Below are 7,908 nucleotides of genomic sequence, written 5' to 3'. Positions count from 1 at the left end.
CTAATTGGAAAACACGGGAGCACATCAAAACTGTCAAGCAGGGGTGATGACCCATGGTGGAATACCCACAAGAATTCTGAGCCCTTGCTAGCAAGCTGAACTCGCCACAAGATATCTTGGACATTTCAGAAATGGCCTGAATGATGACCTACGCTTGCATCCCTTGGGAGGATCCGGACTGGCACCAAGACTGGTACATCCTGGCTGAGGAAGCATAGATCTATCGTGCCAGAAGACAATGACGCTGAGAGAGATCTTGGGGAAAGTCGCCAGCAGAGCCATCCCAAGAGCCAACGAAGCAAGCGCCAGCCACCCTGAGAGCAACTGGATGTTTTAAATGAAGGAAGGGGCACTGTGCCACTGACTGCCGCTCAAAGACCCCCATCCAGAAGCCTGGCTGAGCCCTAGGGAGGAAGCCTGGAAAGACTCCAATGAAGCCGAAGAAGATGGCTATGAAAAGCATGGAGGTTGTAGAGTTCCCAACTCCACTGAGGCAGGCAAGGGGAACTCCGACACCACTGGGGGAGCCACCTGATTTATCAGATGACAACTCAGAGGACGAACCCCTGGTAAGTGGACCCATCACCCTCACTAGAACCGAGGGGGTTCATCCAACTGGCAAAGCCCAAGACCGCAGCCCCTGTGCTATTTCATGAAAACAAATATGGGACACTTCACTTCTGCATAGGCTATAGATCTTTGAATGCAGTGAGTAAGAGTAACCTCTACCACCTCCTTCTGATGAAAGACATGCTAGCACACGTGTCGAAAGGAAAAATCTTTTCGAAACTGGACTTAAGGGAGGCATATTACAGAATTAAAATTAGAGAGACAAATGGGAAACAGCTTTCATTTTTTAAAATATTTTATTTTTTATTCTTTACACACATATGTTAATTTTCCAAGCAATGTGCGAACTGAGTTCATAATTCATTAATACATATACAAATTTAACTCTGGTTCTTTTTTTCAACCATTTATAAAATAAATTCCAGCTTTCATAATATTCTGTTTTTTCTTTGTCTTTTAGTCTCATAGTTAATCTGTCCATCTCTGCGCATTCCAATATCTTCTTTATTAGCTCTTCTTCTGATGGTACTTGTTCATTTTTCCAGCATTGTGCATAGCTTATTCTTGCTGCAGTTATGATATGCAGAACCAAGTATGTATTTTGTTTTATCAGTCTTTTCTGGAAATATACCTAATAAAAATAATTCGGGATTAAATGTTCTCCTAATATATTTTCTAGCCAAGCATGTATTTTTCTCCAATAAGCTTTTACTTTATCACATGTCCACCAAATATGATAATATGTACCTATATTATGTTTACATTTCCAACATTTGCCTGATACATTTTTAAACATTTTTGCTAATCTGGCTGGAGGTAAACATATTATACAGATTTTCTTTATATGCAGTTGACATTGTCAATTTGTAATTTCTCTCCCATAATTTTTGCTATTCTTCTAACTATAGTATAACCAAAATTCTCCGCCCATCTTGTCCTTTTCCCCTTAATTTGTTCACTTTCCATCTCTAAACTTAACAAAAAATTATACAATTTTTAATTACTTTCTCATCAGAAGTTAGTAATATCTTATCAAACACGTTTTGTTCTTTATAAAATCCATACATTTTCATATCTTTTTCATATCTATTTTGTATTTGTAAACGTACCCACCATGACATGTTGATACCCTGATGTTCCAGTTCTTGCTTCGATTTTAATGTCCCATCAATATTTAAAATATCTTTATATGTCCACGTTTTTTCAAAATCTAACAAGTTTACATGTAAAAAAGCTTCAATTATTGATAACCACCCTGGAATTTTTACATATATTTTCATTTTCATTTTTTCCCATACAGTTATCAAAGCATTTCTAATACAGTGGTTTTGAAAATATCTATGAATTTTGTTTTTCCCATACCATAAAAATGCATGCCATCCCAACTGTAAGTCATGTCCCTCCAAGCATAACAACATTCAAAATGTTCCATCTCTTTCTATGGGGGGTGAGCTCTTACCCCCCGTGGATAGGGCTCGCAACTTGGGAGTCCTCCTAGATTCACGGCTTACTCTGGAAGATCATATAGTGGCCGTGAGTAGGGGGGCTTTCGCCCAGGTTCGCCTGGTGCGCCAGTTGCGGCCCTATCTGAACCGGGAGGCCCTGTGTACGGTCACTCATGCGCTCGTGACCTCTCGCCTTGACTACTGTAATGCTCTCTACATGGGGCTTCCCTTGAAGACCACTCGGAGGCTCCAACTGGTACAGAATGCGGCCGCGAGAGTTGTCTTGGGAGTTTCCCGGTACTCCCATGTTACACCTTTGCTCCGCGAGCTGCATTGGTTACCAGTTGTCTTTCGGGTGAGGTTCAAGGTTTTGGTAACGATCTTTAAGTCCTTACATGGCATGGGTCCGGGATACCTCAGGGACCACCTGCTGCCGGCGTCAACTCCCCTCCGCCCTGTGCGTTCCCACAGAGAGGGCCTCCTCAGGGTGCCGCCAGTCAGGGAATGCCGACTGGTGGCCCCCAGGGGGAGGGCCTTCTCTGTGGGCGCTCCGGCATTATGGAACCAACTGCCGGTGGAGCTCCGGATGGCACCAGACCTCCGAACTTTCCGTCGTGACCTGAAGACCCACCTATTTGAAATAGCTGGTCTGGCCTGACGGGGATGGGTTTTAATAGTTGTTTTAGATTTGTTCACTGTTTTTAACTGGGCATGGGTTTAATCTTTTTTAATTTTTGTATTGTCTTTTTTATATATGCCCTGTGAACCGCCCTGAGTCCCCACCAAGGAGAAGGGCGGTATATAAATTAAATAAAACTAAACTAAACTAAACTTTTATTCCTAAGAATTATCCATTCTTTCACCCATGTCAGTACTGATGCTTGATAATACAAAGTCCACTCAGGTAAACCAAAACCCTCATTTTCTTTAGTATCTTGCAAAGTTTTCTTTTTTATTCTAGCTTTTTTCCCCTGCCAAATAAACTTCAAAACTAAACAGTCCAACTCTTTAAAAAAAAGTCCCCCAAGTTTTATCGGAATTGTCTGAAACAAAAATAAAATCTTAGGCAATATATTCATTTTAATTGTAGCTATCCTTCCTAGTAAGGACAATTTTAAATTCCTCCATTTTTCCAGGTCTAACTTTACTTGTTTCAATAGTCTTATATAGTTGTCTTATTTTAATGTTGAACATTTGGCTGATAAATATTTACCCCAATATTTTAGCTTTTTCACTATCTGTACTTCTGTCACCTCTGATATTCGATTTTTTTGCTTATCCGTAACATTTTTCACTATTATTTTAGTTTTTTTTCCTTATTAATTTTTAATCCTGCTACTTCACCATATTGTTCCAATTTCTTCCACAATTTTGGAATCATCTTCAAAGGATCTTCCAAAATGAATACCAAATCATCAGCAAATGCCTGTAATTTATATGTTTCACCTTTCAACTCCAAACCTCTAATTTTTGTATCTTGTCTTATATTTCAATTTAAAACTTCCAAAGTAAAAATGAATAGCAGAGGGGACAGATGACATCCTTGCCTTGTGCCTTTCCTTATTTCAAAACTTTCAGTACAATCTCCGTTCACCATTACTTTGGCAGTTTGTTTACTATATATTGTTTTTACCATATTTATGAAGTTCTGTCAGAAATCCATTGCTTGTAGTTGATAAATTAGAAACTGCCATGAAAGATTATCAAAAGATTTCTGAGCATCTAAAAATATTAATGCCATTTGTTTCCCTGGATGTAATTCATAGTATTCCAGTATATCTATTATAATTCTTAAGCTGTTTTTAATTTGTCTCTTTGGTAAAAAGCCGTTTCGGTCCAGGTGTATAAATTCAACCAAATATTTCTTCAATCTCTCCGCCATTATTGAAGTGAAAATTTTATAATCCACATTAAGTAGTGAAATTGGTCTGTAATTCTTGATCTGAATCAGATCTGAATCGTCTTTTGGTATTAAAGAGATATTTGCTTCAATCCACGTCACTGGCATTTTAGCTTCTATTAAAAGTCTGTTACAAACATCTTTCAACGGATCGCTTAGTATCTCTTGCAAACTTTTGTATAGTTCTGCCAGAAGTCCATCTGGGCCAGGAGCTTTACCATTTTTTTGTCTTTATAGCCTCTGTTATTTCCATCATTGTAACTCCTTCATCTAACATATTTTTAAATGTCTCTTGAGATCTTCGGGAGGTTACTGTTTTCTAAGTATTTTACAATTTTCTCTTGCAATTTCTTTCTTATCATATCAGTCTTTATAAAATTCTTTAACTATCTTTTATTTCTTCATTTTTATATTTTAAATAACCTTTCCCATCCAGAAAATTGTATATCTTTTTTTTCTTTGTTTTTTAAGTTTATAAGCTAACCATCTTCCCAGTTTGTTGGCGTGGAAAACAGCTTTCAATTGCCCCTTAGGATGTTACCAGTTCAGAGTTCTACCCTTCGACCTTCAGGGGTCACCTGCAGTGTTCATGCAATTAATAAATGATGTGCTCCGAGAGCACCTATATAAAAAGAGTGCTTGCTTGTTTGTTTGTTTGTTTATTTATTTATTTATTTATTTTAATCCCATTTATATCCCACCCTTCTCTGAAGACTCTGGGCGGCTTACAATTTAAGCACAAACCAATGTGCTTAGCAATAGCCTTTATTCTATGTATATGCCTGCTTATTAGGGCTTTCGGCCCCCGCCAAGCGGCATTATTACAAAGTCAGCTTATTGCCCCAACAATCTGTTTACCTGGACAATATCCTGATATTCACTGAAACAAAGGAGGAGTACGTGTAACTTAGTCAGAGCTGTATTGAAAAAACTCCAAGCAGCTCACCTGTAGGCCAAAATGTGAATTTCATAAGGAAAAAACTGACTGCCTGGTGTATCACATCTCACAAAATGGCATAGAGATGGACCCTGAGAAAGTCTGAGCTGTACAACAATGGGTCCCACCATGCCCTAAGGAAGCAGTTGCAGTTTCCTTGGATTTGCTAATTTTTACTGGCAATTCATCCCCTCCTTTGCACAGATCATGCTACCAATCACTAACTTATAAAAACCAAAGGGGAGGGAGGGGAATCAAAAGCCAAGTCAGCCTTTGAAATGGGCAGTAGAATATCAAACTGCATATGAAACACTGAAAAGACTATTCTCTTCTGAACCAGTTCTAAGACATCCTGACACTGATAAACTGTTCGTGATTAAGGCTGATGCCAGTGACTTAGCTGTGGGGGCAGTGCTGATCAGGAGAATGATGAAGGGTAATTACAACCTTGCACACACACATCAAGGAAACTCATAGAAAGAGAAGAAAGGTGGGCAGTCTGGGAGAAGGAGGCTTATGTGGTCCAATGGGCTAGCCTGGTGACATTTCCTGGAAGGGAACAAAATCCCCTTCCAGGTGTGGACCACAAGAACCTAGAAGCCATAAAGTTGCCCAGAAAACTAACCCCTAAACAAGCAAGATGGTCACAGCATTTCCACCCATTTAACTTCACACTAAAACACTTACCCAAAGGGAAGAATTTCTTAGCTGACGCATTGTCCAGACTGCCCCAATACCACAGCAACAGAACAGAGATAACAGACCCACTCATGCCATCAAAACAATTAGCAGCTCAAGTTACCACCCGAACATAAACCAAACTCCAAAAGCCCCTAGCAAGCCAAGCAGGGATTGAATTCAAAAAAGCACTGGAAACTGACAAATGGTTCCTAAACTACAAGAACCTATGTACCATGACCAATGGTTTGCCATGGGTGTGAGGGAAGCTGTACATCCCAAAGGGCCAGAGACTGACATTTATGCAGCTATGCTATGATTCAAAATCAGCTGGTTATTTCGCATTTGTAAAAACTTTACACCTAATGAAATGGCAATTTTGGTGGCCGTCAATAAAAATATTGAAAGCTACATGGCTAGTTGCCCGTTTTGTGCTGCAGCTAAGAGAAGACAAGGGAAGACCCTAGGCTTGTTGCAACCAATACCAACACCATCAGCATCTTAGAAGGAAATTTCTATGGACTTTAATGTGAAGTTCCAGAAAGTGGGGGGAACACAGTCATTTGGGTTGTGATGGATCTATTCTCTAAACAAGTACATTTTATCCCATGCAAAAAAATCCCCAATGCAAAGACACTAACAAAGCTGTTTGTCCAATGCATTTATCGACTTTATGGGGCCCCACAATGAATCATATTGGATAGGGCAGGGGTCAGCAACCTGAAACAGTGAAAGAGCCACTCGGAACTGGTTCCCTCACAAAAGGAAAAACTGGGAGCCGCAAAAAATGTGTGCGCATGTGCGTACATGCGCACATGCGCAGAACAGGGTTTGATTGAAGAGTGGAGCCAAGACAAGATATGCATCTACCCTGCATATTTGAATTGATTGGTTGAACTTTTTTAGTCCCACTTTTTTTTTGGGACTGCGCATGGCAGAGGACTGGGAGCCGCAGGAGATGGCTGAAAGAGCCGCAATATAAAAAAAACAAAGAAATCGAAAAATTGAAAACCATTTCAAAAATTTCACATTATATGTACTTCTAAACTAACAATTATATTCCACTCATTAAGTCTCTTATAACCATCCAACTCCAAAGCTTATTTATTAACAAACACTATATCACTTCATTTTAGACCAACCTCCAAGTCACCCTCATTTCTTTAATCTTTTATCCATCCAAATATACTATTTATTCCATGATAGAAATGCTGGTGTCTCTTCTTTACCCTTCAACTTCTTGGTCAATGTGTCTGCTTCTGCACAATCAAGTATTCTCCTAATTATAACTTCATCCAGCGGGGTATGATTTGCCTTCCAAAATTGAGCATACCCCATCCTTGCTACCGTTAAGATATGTAAAACCAAATACCATATTTCCTTCTTAATATTTCCAGGCCTGGAGCCAAGCAGATACATCTCTGGTTTAAGATCAACTAAACACCCTGTGATTTCCTCTATCCATTTTTGGATCCTCATCCAATATCTAACCACTTCCGGACATGTCCACCATAAGTGATAGTATGTGCCAATCCCTTTACCACACTTCCAACAATCGGCCGACAATCTGGGGAACATTTTGGAAAGTCTAGCCGGAGGGAGATGCCATCTATAAAGCATTTTGTATATGTTCTCCTTATATGACGTGGAAACCACCAGCCTCATATTAGTCCACCAAATCTCTTCCCATTTCTCAAGTGGAAGTGCATAACCAAAATTCTTCCCACAGGCAATCATCGCATCTTTTACCACCTCCTCCCCTACTACCCTAGTTAGCAGCAATTTATAACACTTAGATATCATCCCTTTCTCCGGACCCAGTTCCTGTTTTTTTTAAGGCCCATACCAACCTGCCTAATGTGAAAAAGAGCAGAGAAATGCAGATGCATTTGAGCTGCCAGAAATCATCAAGGAAGGTGGTTGTTTGCTCTAGCAAATATTCAGTATGAATGAAATGGGGCTTATTGGAAGAAAATGCCAGAAAAAAAATCTTCATCAGCAAAGAAGAGAAGACAACACTAGTCTTCAAAGCTGCAAAGGATAGGCTAATTGTGATGTTACATGGCAATGCTTGTGGTAATGAACTTAAAACCATTGGTAGTCAACCACTCCAAGAATCCCCAAGCTCTTAACATCTCAAAGAACTTACTTTCAATTGTGCGGAAGATTAACGAGAAAGCTTGGTCACCCTTTTCATCTTTGTGGACTTGTTTTTCTAACATTTTGTCTTGGAAGTGGAGAAATATTGTCCCAAGAAAAACGTTGAGTTCCAGATTCTGCTAATTTTGGATAGTGCCTCATGTCATCCACTTTACCTGGATGATTTCTGCCCAAATGTGAAGGTTATCTATCTGTCTATGATAACCACCTCCTTCCTG

The sequence above is a fragment of the Vipera ursinii genome (genome assembly GCF_947247035.1).
Source record: "Vipera ursinii genome assembly, chromosome: Z".
NCBI lineage: Eukaryota > Metazoa > Chordata > Lepidosauria > Squamata > Viperidae > Vipera > Vipera ursinii.
The sequence above is the reverse complement of the archived record's forward strand: the minus strand, read 5'-3'. Positions refer to the sequence as shown.